The sequence below is a fragment of the Octopus sinensis genome, linkage group LG8 (assembly GCF_006345805.1).
Source record: "Octopus sinensis linkage group LG8, ASM634580v1, whole genome shotgun sequence".
NCBI classification, from domain to species: Eukaryota; Metazoa; Mollusca; class Cephalopoda; order Octopoda; family Octopodidae; genus Octopus; species Octopus sinensis.
In genome coordinates this window covers 92,386,653-92,407,689 of record NC_043004.1, presented here as the reverse complement: position 1 = coordinate 92,407,689, position 21,037 = coordinate 92,386,653, and the positions used below count along the sequence as shown (strand labels likewise).

Sequence of the window (21,037 nt, the reverse complement as noted above, 5' to 3'; positions counted from 1 at the left end):
GTGTAGAATTCTTCTAATAGAGGCAAGATTGTGTGGTGTTTTGGATAAATCGACAGTGTCCTGTCTAGTTACTATCTTTTCTCTTTACTTTTAACTGCCATTTGCCTGCGGCTATGCTGAAGCCCCGTCTAGAAAGGTTTTTCAGTCGAACCAATTGATCCCAGAGCTTATTATTTTGAAGCCTAGTAGTATTCTATCAGTCTCTTTCACCGGACTGTTAAGTTACGGGGACATAAACATACCAACACCGGTTGTCAAGCGGTGATGGAGGACAAATACTGACACAAAGATACACACATACTCACACACACATATATACGACGGACTTCTTTCAGTATCTGTCTACCAAATCCACTCACAAGACTTCAGTCGGCCCGAGGCCATTGTAGAAGGCACATGGTGTTACACAGTGTGAGTGAACCCGAAACCAAGTGGTCACACCTGCGCTTATGGGATTTCTTTTTTACGTAGGGATTTTATTTAGATGCGGACAAAATATTTCATCATCGATATGAAAGGGGCCAGAGAGAAAAAAAAAACAACAAAAAAGCCTAAAGGTAAAAACCAGATTCTCGTCACTTTATAAAATAACATAAACGTTGGATAGTGCAGCTGTTGTTCGTTTGCTAAGATAGCAGCATGAATAATTGGAGGGAAATGTATGTTACAATGTAGGCCGAAAAACCTCGAAAATATCGAGGTACTATCAATGCTTGGCGGTAATAATGCCAGCGGCGAGCTGGCAGAAACGTTAGCACACCGGGCGAAATGCTTAGCGATATTTCGTCTGCGTTACGTTGTGAGTTCAAATTCCGCCGAGTCGACTTTGCCTTTCATCCTTTCGGGGTCGATAAATTAAGTACCAGTTACGCACTGGGGTCGATGTAATCGACTTAATACCCATGTCTGTCATTGTTTGTCCCCTCTGTGTTTAGCCCCTTGTGGGTAGTAAAGAAATAGGTAATAATGGAGAGAGTAATACGCTGTGAAGTTATTGCAATCATGGTGATCTCCAGCCAACATCTGATGAAAGATACGTTGTAGTGAAAGTTGTGTGTCAAATAATATCTAAATATTCCTGCATGCGCGCGCGCGCGTGTGTGTGTGTGTGAGAGTGTGTGTGTGTATGTGTGTGTGTGAGAGTGTGTGTGTGCGCGCGTGCATGCATACGTGAGTATGCATGTATATATTATTAAATATACATAAACTTGGTATCCCAGTTTCATATTACGCAGCATATTCCGAAAAATCAGCAGCCAGGTAAACGATATCTACATCTAGCAATGTATTATGTTTCAACTGAATGGGATAAAAGAAAAAAAACAAATTGTCATAATATGTTGCAATACGATACATTAGTTCACTTTGGGTATCATTTACACATCTGATGAACGTTTAGAAAGTATTTCGTAATATGAGACTTCAACACACCCGCTACCCAGATACACACACACGCGTATATATATGCACATACAACGACACTGCGTATATGTATATATACACACACATATGTGGGCATGTGTATATATATATGACACATCACATGACCGACCAGACCATCAGACGTTGTTACACATCGCTGGTCACAATGCGTTCGCATTGTTTTAGCCTTCGAATGACCCACCCCGCTGGCTAAGCGAGCACGCCAACAGAAGAAAGAGTGGTAGAAAGCGTGGTGAAAGAGTACACCAGGGAAGAACACCCCTGCTGGAGCATCGTGGAGCTTTTAGGTGTTTTCGCTCAAGAAACACTCACAACGCCCGGTCTGGGAATCGAAACCGCGATCCCACGACCGCGAGTGCGCTGCCCTAACCACTGGGCCATTGCGCCTCCATATATGTATATATATATATATATATATTTACAAGGAGCACTCCGTCGGTTACGATATAATCAACGGAACAGCTTGCTCGTGAAATTAACGTGCAGGTGACTGAGCAATCCACAGAAACGCGTACCCCTAACGTAGTTCTAAAGGAGATTCAGCGTGACAAGACCGGCCCTTTGAAATACAGGTACAACTCATTTTTGCCAGCTGAGTGGACTAGAGCAACGGGAAAATATAGTGTGTTGCTCAAGGTCGAACTCCCGACTTTACAATCGTGAACCGAATGCCCTAACTACTAAGCCACGCGCCTTCACAATATATATATATATATATATATATATATATATATATATATTATATATATAATATATATATGTGTGTGTGTATATATATATATGTATATATATATATGTATAATATATATATATATATATATATATTATATATATATATATATATATATATATATAATATATATATATATACATACGTATATACATACATAGACACAGTCACATACGCGCACACATATACTTACATGCATACATATATATAATATCGATGCATATATGATTGCAAAACTGTAAAGCAGCTCTTCTGTAATGTACGTCATGTGTTGAAAACAATACGATAAAAGTTATCAATATTCTCTTGCGATGAATGCAAGGATATTTTACATTGTATTTTGTATTGCCTTGTTAAAACTCAGGCAACTGGAATGGGCTCAATGAAAAACAAAACGCTTTCACAATCTTTGCTAAGTCATCAGCTTTTAACAGTATAGAAGACAGGTTACTCAAACTGAATTTCTATACAAATATTCGCACCAGTCTTCTTGGTATATACAACCTTAGAACATTGTTCGTAGCACAATATCTATAACTTTACAGGTCGAGATACAGAAACTCAGAATACTCATGTTTGGACATTTGTATCCTAGATATATAGATTCATATATTGAATTAGGTCATCTGATATACGGATTTACAGAATAAATCTCATCGTTGTGGCTTAGACAGTGGAGAAACACTTTAGCTGTACTTGCTTAACTAGTTTCAATAACGGACAGAAATAAGCTACCATCATACCGAAGATCTAGTCTGAATGCTTACAACAAAGTGAGCAATACTAAAGGTACTCAAGGACTAGGTATTGTTCAACTGGGCGAAAAATAGTCTTTAACCACATGAAGAGTTCATTCAATGAGGCTTCGGTATAGTTTTCAACTACTCTCTTTCACTTCCATCCATTCATCTAGTTTAAACCCACCAACACACTTTTACTCCCATTCACCCAATTTCCTTCTCAAGACTGGCGTAGTCCGAGGCTATTGTGGAACCTACCAGACTAAATTGCTAGGTTTGGGGATTGAAACTGGAACAATGTAGATTTATTTAGAAATGTCTCATAGTGACGAATATTTTGTTTAATTCTTCCTTTCATAGATCTGCGTTTCGCTCGAACCTCAAACCTACTAACCGAATTTTTCCTGTGCACAAATATATCCGGGCATTTAAAGTATGCTTATAAAATAAATAACATAATACAAAATAGTCTATAATTCAAGCGGTCTTAGACAGAGAACGATGTGTCAGTATAATGGTGTGTTAAACGAGAAATATTATTGATTTTTGTAAGTATAGAGTTAAACGTATGTAAAGATGTTTGGCTGTGTTGTGTCAACATCCAAAGACATACATACATTTATCCACCAGCTATTTTCTCCGATTGAGTTTTCGTGTATGCATACAGAGATTACGAGTATATATATAAATATAAATATATATATATATAATATATATATATATATATATATATATATATATATATATACGCGCCAATGGTGTGCTAAAAGCAATTGTATTCAGTTATATCGTGCACCGAAGTTTCAATGAGATTCGAATCAATTCATTCACAAAGGTTTTCTGCTATTGGGATAATTAATTATGTTATACCAATATTTTGTACATCTCAATGTCTTGAACTTTCTTTATAATCCTGGGCCTCTCCGGTCCATATTAATGTCACCTAGAATCATGCGTTTTAATGGGCTTCGCAGCGGTAATGCCATCCGAGTCTCACTCCACGTTTAGAATACGGGAGTCATTGGCTCTCAAGGAGGTTAGCCATATTCTTTTTAGAATCGTGCTGGGTGACCACCAAACACCCCTCGCTGGACAGGTTTAGTCGTCGATTACTCAATCATGAACAGATAATGTTACACAGTTACCATAGTAACAGATAATGTTACACAGTTACCATAGTAACAGCTTATGTCTGAAATGGTCTTATCTTGATCTGACATATCTATGCTGGGTCTATAGGTGACCATAACGGTTTAGCAGTTAACAATTTGGCCACGTCTCACGTTGTACCAGTTATATGTTAGAATTACCATTAATACTCTTATAAAAACGTTTCCCGTCAAGGCCCGATACATATATATCAACTTAGATAAACTTAGATAGGTTTCGACCAAAGATGAGTCCAGGCCATGTCTAACTTAAGAGCACCACCTGATAGGATTATCTAAATCCGGTTTAAGTCATGTTTTGCTTATGGTCCATTGAAGTGGTGAGTTCTTGCATAAGAATAGAACACTTTTGGGTTCTGTTTAATATTTTTGATTACCCACTATTCCTCCACAGCTCTTTGATTTCAATGGAGGTTTTCATGTCGGTCTGCAGATGAAGTTTTTCCAACTCCAGCCTTTTCATTATTGTTGAATGTGGATGTTGTATGTGAGAATATTTTAATTGGTTGACTTTTTTATTGAGTTGTTTTGATGCGCCTGATGAGTGTTTTTTTTCTTTTTATGGAGCCAGTTTCTGTTTGTGTTAGTGGATTTCGTAGGAGCGTGTTTTGAGCATGTATAGGTGACAATGTTCTCAAAGTGCTGCCATGCGGTCTCAACTTGAGTGGAACTGAGAGTAAATGACCAGTCGATGAAAGACAGATCCTTTCAGAGTGCTCCCCAGTCCGCTTTGTGGAAGTTTATGTTGTCAAATGAGTGCCATGGAGTGGGATTGTCTGGTTTGGTTTTTATATGTCGGGAATTAAAATTGCAGAGTACCATGTCGTGGTCTGAGAGGAGAGTTTTCTCAACTGAAATACTGTGAACGAAGCTAGAGTGGTTGGTTAACATTAGATCCAGGATAGTTTTATTCTGTTTTGTTGGTTCGAGGACTAGCTGAGTTAGGAAGAATTTATCCATTAGATTAAAGAGTAATTCTGCTGCTGCTTTATCTGATGTAGAGCATTTGCCTAACTTCAGAGTATTTGTGGGCCATATATATATATATATATATACACACATATGTATATATATAGGCGCATAGCTCAGTAGTTAGAGCATTGGGCTCACAATCATGAGACAGTGCGTTCGATTCTCAGAGCGGGCAGTGTGTTGTGTTCTTGAGCCAAAGACACTATTTCACTTTGCTTCATTTCACACGGCTGTAGAAATATATACATATGTAGAAGGTTGAAAAGAAACACATGAGTTGATATATATGGAGAAAAAAAATCAAGGTAGAAGATGCTAAAATAATTTCATAAAAAATATTTCAGTACCGGTTTCAGTCATTCAGACTTTTTCAACTGTCAGTATGGAAAACAATTAATTTTTGGAAAAATTAAAAGAAAAGTTTTTCTAAAAGAATATATGTATGGTATTCAAATAAATGGAACATTTTCCTTGTTTCTGCCTGTCTCTGTCTCTCTTGTTTACTCAGAAAGGCAGAAACAAGGAAAATTCCTCTTGTAGTTGAATACTATGCAAATATTCTTTTAACTTTTTCAACATTTAATTGTTCTCCATAATTACAGTTGAAAAAGTTTCAATGACTGAAACCGGTACTGAAATGTTTTTTTATGAAATTATTTTAGCATTTTCTACGTTGACTTTTTTCCATACATGTATGTATGTATATATATGCATGCATGTATGTATGTATGTATGTATGTATGTATGTATGTATGTATGTATGTATGTATGTATGTATGTATGTATGTATGTATGTATGTATGTATGTATGTATGTATGTATGTATGTATGTATGCATGTATGTATGCATGTATGTATGTATGTATGTGTGTATGTATGTATGTATGTATGTATGTATGTATGTATGTATGTATGTATGTGTGTATGTATGTGTATCCATACATATACACACTATCATGCATTTACATGCATAAATATCAACAACATACACCGATATATCCGGTAAATGAAAATCTCGATCAGGTATGAGACATTTTGAATGCTGAGTTTGTCGTTTAGTTATCACTGAAGTCTCTGCTAAAGAAGAAAGTACCTCTTGATCTTTGATGCATTCATACATACATGTACATATGCATACATGTACGCACATACTCATAGATACCTATATAAAGCAACAGTACATTCAATTATTTTTGCCATGAGAATTGCGTTTTAAGTCTTTTGAAGTTACAGTGGGATAGATATATAATCATGATGCTAATAAAGAAAAAGTGAAAGAGAGAGAGAGAGAGAGAGGAAGAGAGGGAGAGAGATAACAAACAAAATAGGTAAAAGTAGAAGAAAATAGAATATATAGCATCTTACCAAAAGTACAGCCATTTTAATGTTCAACTTACCTGAAACGGAAAAGAAATAAAGTTATAATTTGACAATAACAGCATTTTGATTTCGAATGAGTTGTATATTAAAACATATTGTCTTACTTTAACAGAAAATTTTACCAATAAAAACATACAAATTGGTTCTATTTATCGTTTGATTATTATTATTATTCAACTAAGCTGCAGCCTTATACATGATATGTGCTCATTTTCTTAATTTGACAAAATTACACATCATGAAATATCATCGACAAGGTCAAAGTCTGTGACGAAATGATTGTGACGAACTAATGAAATAATTAGTCAAACAGTTAATAAAGCAACTCATTAGTTGATTATTTATTTTTAGCTTACTGGTCGTGTGATTAATCGTGTGATTAAAGAAAAATTTGAGCAAGAAATGAACAAAACATAAAAGAAAGAAAGAAAACGCGTGGACGTAAAAAAATGAACGGTAAGTTTGCAAGATATTTGAACGTCAAGACAGATAGAGGGGGAAGGTGGCTATGAAGATAGAGACAGAAGCACTCATATGCGCAGCTCATGAACAAATGTTAAGGACCGACTATATGAAGTACAGAACAGACAACACTACAGATAGCGACAAATTCAGAATGTGTGGTGAGAGAGGTGAAACAGTGTTGTACGTTGTTCGTGAATGCCCGAAATTGGCACAACGGGAATACAAAAGATGCCATGACAAGTGGCAAGAATGATCCATTGGGAGCTCTGTGGTGCACTTGGAAGTAACAGCACTCAGCTAGTAACATGGCTAAAAAAGATTGGTGCAAGTGTGAAAGTAGAACACCTACAAGATTCAGCATTACGCAGAGTTCTTGAAGCATGACCAGTAAACAAGTGCCACCTTAGTTTGTTAGCTGTGAACTGCTGACACTTTCCATTATACCCAGCAAAATAAACTGAGTTTTCATATAATAATAATAGAAATACACACGACGTTAAGGATAATACAGTATCGAGGGCATGGCTTGAGCGAGATGATTTTTAGTGCACCAGTGAAAGCCTGATCATTGCTGCACAAGACCAGGCTCTCGGTACCAATTCAGTGAAGTATAACATCCATAAAACTTCTGACACCCATAAATGCAGACTCTGTAGAATGAACGTGGAAAATGTGACCCACTAGTTAAGTGGATGTGAAAGCCTTGCACCAAAAGAATACAAGCGCCGCCACGTTAAAGGGCGCATGTATCTTCATTGGCTTTTATGCCGTAAATACCAGTATGAAGTAACAGAGAACTGGTATGAGCATGTACCAAGTAAAGTTATGCAGGAGGATGGAAATGTAACGATACTGTGGTACTATGATTTTCAGACGGCTAGTGTAATCGAACACCGTCGGCCGGATATTGTCATATTGAATAAGGGAGACAAATACTGTCAGATCGTTGATGCATCCATACCAAATGACATGAATGTTGCAAGGAGGTTGAAAAAATCACCAAGTACTCCGAATTGAAAGTGGAAATGGCAAGGCAGTATGGAATGCGAGAGGGCAATGTAAAAGTGATACCAGTGGTAATCGGAGCGTTGGGCTCAATCCCATTGAAATTTCAAGACTTCTTAAGGCAACTGGAAATCCCATGCAAGATTGATGTCTTGCAAAAAGTCCCCCTTATTGGGCACGTGCACATCTTAAGGAAAGTATTATCTGTCTGAGATCCTTGTGACTTGATAGATGACTAAAGAACCCGGTGCATTTTTACCTACACTGTGTTACGAAGGAATAATAATAATAATAATAATAATAATAATAATAATAATAATAATAATAATAATAGCAATAATAATAATAATGATAATAATAATAATAATAATAATAATAATAATAATAATAATAATTATAACAATAATAATAATAATAAACTGCTATTAGGGACAGCTAGGATATTTAGGACGGTTCTTGGCATCTAAGGTTACTTGTGTCCCGATGTTAAGAATTTTTCTTTCCCAACAGTCTAATTTGTTGTGTGTATATGAATAATAATAATAATAATAATGATAATAATAATAATAATAATAATAGTTGTTGTTTTTGTTGTTATTATTATTTTTATTATTATTATTATTATTATTGAGTGAGAGAGCAGTTCATGCCATCAAAGTGACACTGGGGTAAAATATACGAAGCCCAATATACCCATCATGACTACCCGTCTGATAAAGGTACACCAGGCACATGCATCACAACCATATGTGCGCGACATGGTGATCTTATATCAAGATAAACAGCACATGACCTTGCAGTGGGGCCCAGTTAGAATTTTCTTCAGGTTGAGTAGCCCATCCCGCTCAAAAGGTCCCTGAATAAGGGTTGCTTTAGGATGTTGAACGAAACACCTATGTTTCCAGAGGTGAATTATTCAAACTCCAAAGAATCCCTCTCAACACATGGCCATGATGCTCCCACTACTTCTGCTCGTGATCAGAGATGCACGTATTGTCAGCCACTAAGGGACATGCTCAACTGGTTAAGGTCAAACAAATGACAAGCAAATCTGTGGTATTGAGCAGAATATTTGCTGTAGCCCATCTTTTATACCAAGACAGAACAATGTACATGATACCACTTCCAATCAGTTAAGATCAGAAGCCATGAGAGCCTCTGCCTGGTACTGCATCAGGGCTATTAGGTACTGCATCAGGGCTATTATTATTATTATTATTATTATTATTATTATTATTATTATTATTATACACGGTTAGATAAATATTGCGGAGATTTAATTTCTTAAAACAATGATCTCTATACGTTTTGAAAAACATGCATAAATGAAAATAGAAACAACAACCACCACCACCACCAATAACCCCACTACCACAACCACCAATAACCCCCCCCCCATCATCATCATCATCATTGTTGTTATGCTTTGGATTGAACGGTCGTATTTTAAGCCGCTTCTAGAGGATTGGAATATTGCCAAATTTACAGAATGAAAAGTTTTCTTTATATTTTGGATTATTTTCAAACTGGGAACCTTCCGAATGTGTAGAAGCTTCCATCAATACCTAAAGTAGATAAAAAGGTCTGTTTTGATCTATTTTAAACGTAAATATCTATTTTGTCTTCTTGCATTCATTTGTATTTTATTTTTCGTTCTCGGAAAGGCTCCTGTAAAAGTTACAATGATATCTGAACATAAAACACATACAAAAAAATGGAAAACAGATTCAAATAAACAGATACGTTCTTTGTAAAACGGAAGGTAATGACATTTCCACCACTGAAAATATGAATATGTACGACTCAAAGAAAAATATTAACAACATCAACAGCAAAACCCCTTCTTCTAGTGTTACTAACGAAAGAGAAATGCTAGGCATTCTCCTGCAGCTTGATAAAAAGCAAGATGGTTGTGGTATGTCATTTAAGAATTACCCAAATAATTTATCCAAGAAATATCGCGAATGAGAGAGAGGCTTTGCAGCTGCCCTCAAAAGAACAGTTGAACGAAAAATTACTTAAGTGACTTATAGGAGGACCATGAGTTCTCTGTTGAATGGAGAAGAGTATATGGGAACATGTGCCTAGTCTTCAAAACTCAAGAGAAGGAAAGACAACTGGCAACATGCATCACGTATCTACCCGTTTATATATAAATTGGTGCCCAAATACATGGTACACGGCAATGGTAATACGTGTATTATGAGAAAATATATTAGTAGCAATCTTTGTTCTTGGCTTTTGTCACGTTTGCAAGAAAGACAGTGAGTACTAGGTATAACGTGCGATAGATTGGATTTTAGTATCCTTGAAGATCACAACGCTGTTCTGAAATTGTCGTCTGTTGTGAATGCAGAAAGAAAAGTGATTGATTGGCGGTGAAGTGGAGAATACCCAGTTACTACATATGTGATATGAAAAATGGGTAATGGTCGTATATGACATACGTTATAGCACTGCTAACACAGTTGATATAGTTTAATATATGTTGTAGTATATTGTAGTATATTGCATAACGGAATACAGTATCCCTACAAGTCATTAACATTTTCGTACCAGCTTCCAGGAATGTTTAATATGTAAAACTGGGATATCCAGTAACTGCTATATTTAGTGGATGTTAAGGCGGCGAGCTGGCAGAGTCGTTAGCACACCGGACAAAATACTTAGTGGTATTTCGCCCGTCGTTACGTTCTGAGTTCAAATTCCGCCGAGGCCAACTTTGCCTTTCACCTTTTCGGGGATGATAAATTAAATACCAGTGAAATTCTGGAGTCGATGTAATCGAATAGCCCCCTCCCCCAAAACTTTAGGCTTTGTGACTGTAATAGAAAGGATATTTGGTGGCTATTTAAGCAAAGTGTTCGGGGATGATTAATGGGTTTGATGGGTGCCGATGAAGGAGCAGAAACCCATGAAATATGTCATATACGCACATTACTCACTTTTGGTATTCGATCTCATTGTTTGTTTACATCAGGCGTCTCAATCAGTACTGGGTATAATTTCATAGAGAATCTGTTGAGATAACCTTAACAAGTATTGTTTCTTTAGCTACACAGGTAGGGAAATAATCAGTGTCCAAACCTCCGCTAAACATTGCGGATGGTGGTGTGACTTCAAATTTTTAATCCATTAATTCTGTACTTCGTTTGTTCCCAGTGATTTCGAACCACAGTTTTTCTGCTTATTTTCGGAGCATGTCTGTTTCTATACTCAGCTTATGCACTTCTTTCCACCTTCAAAATCCAATCTACATCTTCATTATTTATAACATTGTTTTAGGTACCCGACCAAAATTCGTCTGTCTCTTTAGCTGTTGGAACATTACGATTCTTTCTAATATTTCCAATTTTTTCAAATTGCCTATTTTGGTTATCTTGAAAGAGCCAGTTCTGCAGGAATTGATTTTGCATAAATTTTGTAAACTCTGTACACTTTTTATTGCATTTCCCTTTCCCCTGCTTTTCCCCTGTCTCATCTTTTCTTGTAAATCCATACGGAAAATGTCAGCTTCTCTTGCGATGTACTCCCTCATCTGATACTTCCGTGGTAAGTAAAATAAATCATCATCATCATCATCATCATCATCATCAACAACAACATCGTTATCATCATCGTTATTGGACGAGCTTCAGATTTTCATTTTTATCACTCTGTAAAATTGCTATATATGTCAAGATTGCTTAGTTAAAGCTATGTTAACATATATTACTATTTATTATTTAAAGCAATGTTCACATGAGTTGGAAGTAATATTCTTCGCACATATTCTCTGTCTTATAGCAGAACTGAACCGCGACACGCTTCACTGGTAGGTTAATTTTCCTCCCACTTATTCGTATTAAGTTTTCGATTTTCAATTTTCAATAATACACATTAGAAAAATCTAACGTGACGGTTTTTCTTTTACGTGCATGTAAGAAGAAAATTATAGACAAGTGGGAGAAAGAAATTCAACTCCATACTTTCAGTGAAACGAGTACAAGAAAAGCTTGTAACTTCTTTCTCTCACTCCAACAGACTTCGGCAGCTGCGGTGATCGCCAATTCTTGCACCATTACTATCATTCAGCAGCAACTGTGCAAAATATGTTGAAAATGGTGACAGCAACGATGGCAGTAAAAAAAAAGATTAAATAGCAGTAATTTCTTATTTTTCAGAGGCGATAACTCCAGCTGCGGAAAGACTAAATTTGCTCCGATCACCACCACAACCAACTCGACACCCGCGCCTCCGCCACCCTCTATTCAAATAATACCAGCATCAAAGAAAGCGAATAACAAGAATAACTATCAATCGTCCCTCAAAAAGGAATCGATTGCACAAATAATAGGTTCTTGGAATGAGCACTTTCGCAATAGAAGACCAAGTACTAGGAGAAGTACGGGAAGAATATCATGGGTATGTGTTCGATATCCTTTCAGAGAATAGGAGTTAAGTAAATAGGTGAAAGAAAAGATCAAGTGTGTACTAATGATGATCCGAACGGTGCAGCACTTTACGCCAACGCAAACTGAAAAGATACTCTCAAGAGGTAGACACCACGGTGAAGTGAAGCATCTTTTCTACAATGAACAGAAAGCGTGGAAATTTCCCCAAATGCCATCCATTCTCTTTCTAATGGTGCAACGAACTTCTATGGAATAAATCGTAATATCGATGGAGATGTATGGTGAGATGGACAATTCCAGATCTACGTTTAAAGCAAGCTTGCCGAGTCTAATCATGACAACGCCTGTGGCGAAGTGGTGAAGATCTTTGACTCGGTCTGCTTCAAAAGCGGGATGCAGTTTCACGTTATGCAGGGCGCTGGGTGGCTTAAAGGTTACAAGTGTGGCCGCGGACACTACTTGATGGCGTTTGCGCTGAGGTAAACAAGAATGTACGTTTTATATGGCGTTAGCATCCATAACATAGAAAACAATAATATCTCTCACAATGGAAATAGTGTCCCCTCAATCAACAGCAGTAACAACCCCCACTGCAGCGACTACTCAGATACAGCCGGTCCACTGCAAAGAACCAGGGGCACATATCAACACCACCGTCCAAAATGCATTAAAAAGTCCTCCATCCTCAGGAGAAACTGAAAACATACCAAACAGACAACGTAGACACAAATTATGTCGACGTAGAGGAATTAGATACAGGCACGTAGACGGATATACCGCTGGCCATCTCCATTTTCAACTCGTTTCTTTCCCTAATATTTCGTCAAACGACTAGAAGAGAGGAAGCTGATAAAAATCCGTGTCGAGGGTCAAGAAGCGGAAGGTGTAAACCAGCAATAGTTACACAATTGTGAAGGCCGAAATGTTTGATGAGACATTCGACCATCCACATACCATCAGCACAAGAAGTAAAATTACAACCACTAAGACAAACAAAACAACAACAATAACCACCAAAGGAATAATCTCACAAGTGCAAAAGAGGTTACATAATATAAATAAACATAAAAAATAACATTACAAAAGATAAATATGCAAGCATAACAACAAAAACAACAAGAAAACAAATACAACACACAGTAAAAACCTCAAAACAAACAAAAGGAAACAAAAACAACAGTATAATATTTTACTGTGGGTTGATGAAGTACGAGGCTATAAAAATACAAAAACAAAATGGCGCGATTTTATGAATGAGTTCAAAACACTAACAAATGGTTTCCTTATGAATAACCATCAGGAAGCTACATTTACATATAACATGGGGATTTTCTGAGATGAAATGAAATATTAGTAATAACGGTGTTGATGATGTTGATGATGAAACTGATGGTGGTGATGGTGGAGGGATAAAGTTAGTGAAATGAAAACGGCAGTGGTAGTGGTAGTGGTAGGGGGTCGTGGTAGTAGTGTTGATGGGGATGATAAAGATGTTGATAATGATAATCATGAGTATGATGACGATGGTGAGGAAAATGGTTATGATGAAGATAATGATGATGATGAAGATAATGATGATCATCATTATGGTGATGTCGAAGAAGTAAAAGAAGCATACGATAAAGATAATGAGTATACTGAAGATGAAGAGGAGAGAGCAGAAGAAATAGGAGGTAGAGGAGGACATTATGTACCAGGAATGAATATCTTCAAAGACTGAAGGAGACAGTACGAAGCGCCGAAAAATTTTGTTTGCAAATGAAAGTTTGTGTGTCGTGTGAAACTTGATCAACCACCCAGCCAGATCGACATTTCTGGCAACGACACTTAATTTCTGATATTCGAACAGGTTCGTAAATACATGTATATCAAATAGCATTCTTGATTTACTAAAATTATTGCCGTCCCTTGAGGATGTGTTGTGATTATCAAATGGTAGTTAAGACCAGCTCCATATTGAGAAGGGAAGATAATGTTAAGAATCAAAATTTCTCCAAAGCTGACACCATCTAAAGAAAAGGACAGGTTTATTGTCTGGAGATATCAGAGAAGTCGTAACACTTGTTTCTGCTTGAATAGGCATCATCAACACGAAAATTGTACAACCTTATCTCCGACAGCCAAGGTAATTAGGCTTATACGCAAAAGGACAATACGTTTATGGCCTAGGTATACCACTAAATACTGTATACATATCAAAGAAGGCCGTAACTATATACGGTGATAATATTTGTCAACTACCAATGAAGATTTGTTGCACTGTGCTAAGGTAATAATTTTTCATAAACAGAAATATACTTACAGTTCTCACGTCCTTACAAAGTCACACTTTCTCCTAAACATTTCAACCACGTTTGACAGATTAATTCTTTTTTTTTAACTCCCTTTTTCTTTTAGATCTTCTTTTGCTTTCCTTTTCCAAAACACGTTTTGTCATTTATATATTCGAGCTTACGATCGTGAGGTTGTGAGCTCGAATCTCGGACCGGGCTGCGTGTTGTGTTCTTGAGCAAGGCACTTTATTTCACGTTGCTCCAGTTCGCTCTGCTGTAAATATGAGCTGCGACGTCACAGGTGCCAAGCTGTATCGGCCTTTGCCTTTCCCTTGGATAACACTGATGGCGTGGAGAGGGGAGGCCGGTATGCATGGGCGACTGCTGGTCTTCCATAAACCACCTTGCCCAGACTTGTGACTAGGAGGGTAACTTTCTAGTTGCAATCCCATGGTCAGTGTCGTGACCGAAGGGGGTCCCCGATATTACAAGGTACAAGGTATTTTGTTTCGTGTTCGGCCGATTCTGCTTTCCATTTCTCTTTTTATCATCATCAAATTATTATTGTTAACATAGGCGCACGGTAACATATTTCAAGAGAAATTATAGTCGACTCAATCTGTTTCCTGTATTTGACTTAGAATAAAAGATGAAGCCGATCTTGGCAGGATTAGAACACCGAATGCAAAACGACGTAACTAAACACAAGGCAATTGTATAAGCAGAAAAAAAAGACAAACCAAACCCACATTCAACCAACCCTATCTTAAACTAAATTCTTTTCTATTCTAGGCAAAAGGCCCGAAATTTTTGGAGAGGGGGCCAATCGGTTAGATCGACCCCAGTACATAACTGGTGCTTAATTTATCGACCCCGAAAGGATGAAAAGCAAAGTCGACCTCGGCAGAATTTGAACTCAGAACGTAGCAGCAGACAAAATACGTATTTCTTTACTACCCACAAGGGGCTAAACACAGAGAGGACAAACAAGGATAGACAAACGGATTAAGTCGATTATATCGACCCCAGTGCGTAACTGGTACTTATTTAATCGAACCCGAAAGGATGAAAGGCAAAGTCGACCTCGGCAGAATTTGAACTCAGAACGTAGCGGCAGACGAAATACGTATTTCTTTACTACCCACATGGGGCTAAACACAGAGAGGACAAACAAAGACAGACAAACGGATTAAGTGGATTATATCGACCCCAGTGCGTAACTGGTACTTATTTAATAGAACCCGAAAGGATGAAAGGCAAAGTCGACCTCGGCGGAATTTGAACTCAGAACGTAGCGGCAGACGAAATACCGCCAAGCATTTCGTCCGGCGCGCTAACGATTCTGGCAACTCGCAGTCTTAATCTTAAGCTAAATTAAATCATCAAAACGTCTGCGAAAACGATTTTCGAGACACAGTACAATCAACTTTACTTTAAAAGATCGCTTTCAGAGAACTGTACGTTTGTCACATTTAATTTGAAGAACTAAATCAAAGGAATGAATCAATGATAAATGGTGCCATGTCACACTGCTTCCTCTGCTCATCTTTGTTTTACTTTTGTTCATTTTCTTTACTTGACTACTGTTCACTCTCTTTTCTTTTACTTAAAATCACCACCACCACTACCACTACCACCACCACCACTTCTGCCCCCACTACGTCTCGTTTTGGCACGCCTTCCTTTTACGAGATGTCAAGCGGACATATTTATTCACTCATCATCAAAAACAAGATGAGGAAATAAGTTTTTGGAGAAGTTGGTTAATTGTATAAAATGAAAAGAACGAACGAACGAAGCAGCATAGAATAGTGAACACGAAAAATACACCTACGCACACATACTTGCATATATACACAATTTATACACATATGCTATCACAGGTATGCAAACACATTTACACACATATGCATATGGCTATGTGTCTACGAAGAGACACGTAAACGCACATACAACTGCTCTGTACTGATATCAACTTAGAAATACGTGAGAGAAAGCAAAGTTGTCGCAGCAATGACCATTACTATTAGGTTTGCAATTTCTATAAGGAGACTCCATCTTTCAGCATTCGTAATTCACTATTGAAATTTTCACTTCAAAGCTTTCCCTTACATATATTTCTTTACTACCCCCAAGGGGCTAAACACAGAGGAGACAAACAAGGACAGACAAACGGATTAAGTCGATTACATCGACACCAGTGCGTAACTGGTACTTAATTTATCGACCCCGGAAGGATGAAAGGCAAAGTCGACATCGGCGGAATTTGAACTCGGAACGTAACGGCAGACGAAATACTGCAACGCATTTCGCCCGGTGTGCTAACGTTTCTGCCAGCTCGCCGCTTTCCCTTATATATTCAAGCACTCATTTCACAATAGGTTCTGAGCAGTAAGATACACATATTCAGATTCGCAAATAATCAGGAGGTGGATCTACTCTCCAATTTTCAGAGCTTTAAGCGGACGAGAGAACAAACCAGTTACCGGATAGATGGTAAGTATGGCCACCTACTGGAGGAGTTTGCTTCGCGCCCACGTTTCAGTGCAGTGGCACGTCATCAAGACTAGCTGCTGTGATTTGAACATGATTAGGTAGGTGATAACTGCGTGGAGCCTCATTGAACTCGCGCACAGCGACACACACCCATTCATGCACACACACACACGCACACACATTTACACAAACATATAAATATTTATGCATGCTTGTATATGCATGTACATAGGCGCAGGAGTGGCCGTGTGGTAAGTAGCTTGCTGACCAACCGCATGGTTCCGGGTTCAGTCCCACTGCGTGGCACCTTGGGCAAGTGTCTTCTGCTATAGCCCCAGGCCGACCAAAGCCTTGTGAGTGGATTTGGTAAACTGAAAGAAGCCTGTTGTATATATGTATATATATATGTATGTGTGTGTGTGTGTGTTTGTGTGTCTGTGTTTGTCCCCCTAGCATTGCTTGACAACCGATGCTGGTGTGTTTACGTCCCCGTCACTTAGTGGTTCGGCAAAAGAGACCGATAGAATAAGTACTGGGCTTACGAAAAATAAGTCCCGGGGTCGATTTGCTCGACTAAAGGCGGTGCTCCAGCATGGCTGCAGTCAATTGACTGAAACAAGTAAAAGAGTAGAGTATAAAGAGAGATGAAAATCAAGCCTAGGGCTTTGGAATATATTCGAGTGAGTTACATAATCTTGCAGGACATTATCACACATTTATAGCTGTTTCTTTGAATTGTGAATATTATTTTGTATATTATGAAATTACATGTAAGCATAATGATGTCAGCAATCCACATGGTAAGTCGAAACAGCTGTTAGGATATAATTATACCATACAATTATGGGACAACTCATGTAAATATATTCTATAAAATTTTCATTGTTTGTTAATATCTTTTTATTGATATTCTCTCGAACAAATAAATAAATATACATAAATAATATTTATATATGTGTGTGTGTTTGTGTTCATATCTATCTAGCTCTCTCTCTCTCTATCTCTCTTTCTCCCTCAGTCTCTGTCTGTCTGTATGTATGTCTGTCTCTCTCTCTCTCTATATATATATATAGAGAGAGAGAGAGAAAGAGAGGGAGACAGAGACAGAGAGACAGAGACAGACAAAGAGAGAGAGAGAGAGAGCTAAATAGATATGAACACAAACACACACACACACACACATTATATATCTAAATATAAATATTATTTATGTATATTTACACACACACACACACACACACACACACACACACACACACATATATATATATATATATATTATATATATATATATATATATATATATATATGTATGTTTTTAATGTGGTGGGGAAAAAACGGTAAACCGATGCATTCGAAAAGAAATAACTTGTAGGTTCTATCTCTGACAGAAATATACACCCCATTATGCAGTTGTCAGCTTTGCGTTTCGTGTCTTCTGAAATCGAAGAAAGAAGTAACAGTACTGTAGTTAATATAATGAACATAAACATTTGCTGGTGGTATAAGGGTTTGACTGCAGCCGAATATTTCAAAGAAGTAATGGTAGTAGAAGAAATATTATTATGGTATGGTTGCCTTTCCTAACGAGTAAAAAATATTCTGAAACATGTTCAGGATTCTCCTCTCTATAAGCAGCAGCAAAGAAATATTTCCAGCATTCAAACTTTCTTCCTCGGCGCCAAAAAGCAGAGGACAAAGTGTAGTCAATTTCCGTAACTTAATTTGGTCCTGTTGGTTTGCTGGTGTATGTTACATAGCTCTTATTTTTATGTCAGTACTTCAGTTATTTCTGCCCCAACTCTACTAAAAGATGTGTTGAGCTTGTTATTATGTAGTACTTCTGAGCTCCATGGTAGCTAGTAGTGCTGTTTTCATTCATGCAAGATAGATCTGTCATTCAGATAATGTGCTTCAAAGCCGCTCTCACTTCTACTAATGTAAAGAGCTTTTGTTCCCGCACTTTTTGCTAACATTTTCTACAGAGATCTCTTTATTCTTGAAAATATGAGGTGATATGCGAACCGGTCCCTCAAAGTTTGCATACAATACTGTCGATATTTTATAAGATTAAAGCTTTCCTAGCCGTTATATTGAGTAAAACAATTTGCTGTATCAATTCTAGATTTGTTGAGGTATTTTCTCTATATGTATTTTGCTGCTCTAATTTAGGCAAAATATTTGATTGTTTTTCTTAATATCCACTTTTTCTCAATGTGTTGTAATAATATCTGGTATTTTATCAATGTTTTCCTTTTGTAATTATGTGTGTGATATTCATTTAGTTACGATGCTTAACTGTATTGAAGGTGATATCTACGCCTGGGTATTTAACTTTTAGCTCAGCTTGCACCACTCTCACATACATATGTATGTGTGTGCATATGTTTGTGTAATCACAGACAGACAAATAGTTATCCCCATAGATCTATAAACAGCTATAACATTAGCAAACTGCGGCGTGGTGGTGACGTTTGCTAATGTAGTATTGGATTCTTTCTCAACAGAAATTTCTGGAGAGCAGATGAAATTTCAAGTGGTAAATTAGAATAATTAGAGCTACGTACGCAAGCCTGGAATGGTTTTGTCTTAAGTATTTCGATATCTATTGTAATTGGACATATTTCATTGAAGAATGGCATTTCATAAAGATTAAATGTGGACTGGACATGCACACAGACATCATATGAAAGAGAAAGAAGTAAGAGTTGAATCGATACAGAAATACAGTTAGAGGGTGCAAAAGTAAATAGAGAGAGGGGGTGGTTGAGAGAAAGAGAGAGAGAGAGAGTAAGAGGGAGTGGGGAACAGGAGATACAGAAAGAGAGATTAATCAGAAAAGTGGGAGATAGATAAAGAGCTAGAAATAAACACAGCATGAAGGAGAGAAAGAGCGATAGCTGAGGATACTTAAACTGAGAGACTAATAGAGTATTAGAGTACGTGTGCAGAGAAAGAAATGCTACTTAAATATACTTGAACAATTACATCTTATACGTATACGTATATGTGTGATGGTGTATGTGTGTGTGTATCTCTGTATAAGCATGCATATATGTATATATGTATGCCCCTATGTATGTGTGTGTGTGTACAAACATTATTCACAACTATATGTATATGTGTGCGTGCGTTTGTGTAGATATACGAACATACAGAGAAATATTTGATATAGACGCTTACAAATATTTAATATGCATTAACATACATACATACATACAACATCCATGCAATCGACTAAATATTGAAAGCCGTCATCCCACCTTGACCACATGATTGAAACCAATATATATATATATATATATATATATATATATATGGCAAATGAAAGACGGAGATGGAATATACGAGAATTTATTAATCACAATTGCATTGTGCGTTTATATGCATGTAGGCATCTCCAGAGTCTTTTAGAAATTCTATTTATTACCCGACGACTTACATCTGTACCGCCGGATGATTCTTAACCACTTGTTGAGTGTTCCACCCATGAGGGATCGATACTAGATGTGTCGAAATGTCGTGATTTACAAGTTCTCTTATATTCCATCTATATATATATATATAATATATATATATATATATATATATTCATATGTATACATACATACATGCATACACACACACACACACACACACACACACACACACATATATATATATATATATATTGATACATCCATATACAAATTGCATTTATATATGTACTCGCCATGCTGGACCGCTTTTTTTCATCCTCCTGATTATTTTTTCTTATTCCATTCTGTTGAAGAGCGTAGGCTCGAAACGTAAAATACTTTGTTCGTTTTCCCGAGCGTCAAACTAATACACTAGCTTCTTGTTCATACACCCGTCTTAGTTTTTTGTTTTTCTATAAATTTCAACTATATATATGTATATATATATAGTTGAAATTTACAGAAAAACAAATATATATATATATATATATATATATATATACAAACACATA

The 21,037-nt window shown here is 37.0% G+C and overlaps 1 protein-coding gene across 2 annotated transcripts in view; it reads right to left on the bottom strand.

The window, feature by feature from the left end:
* Positions 1–21,037, bottom strand: part of LOC115215246 (potassium voltage-gated channel protein egl-36) — a 351,927-nt gene that overhangs the window by 105,599 nt on the left and 225,291 nt on the right. The window contains exon 2 of one of the 2 annotated variants that reach the window (XR_005000446.1): positions 6,338–6,451. The exons of the other annotated variant lie outside the window; for it this stretch is intronic. The gene's annotated coding sequence lies outside the window, so the exon portion shown is untranslated. Of the gene's footprint in view, positions 1–6,337; positions 6,452–21,037 lie in introns of those variants that run through there. 2 annotated transcript variants of the gene reach the window in all.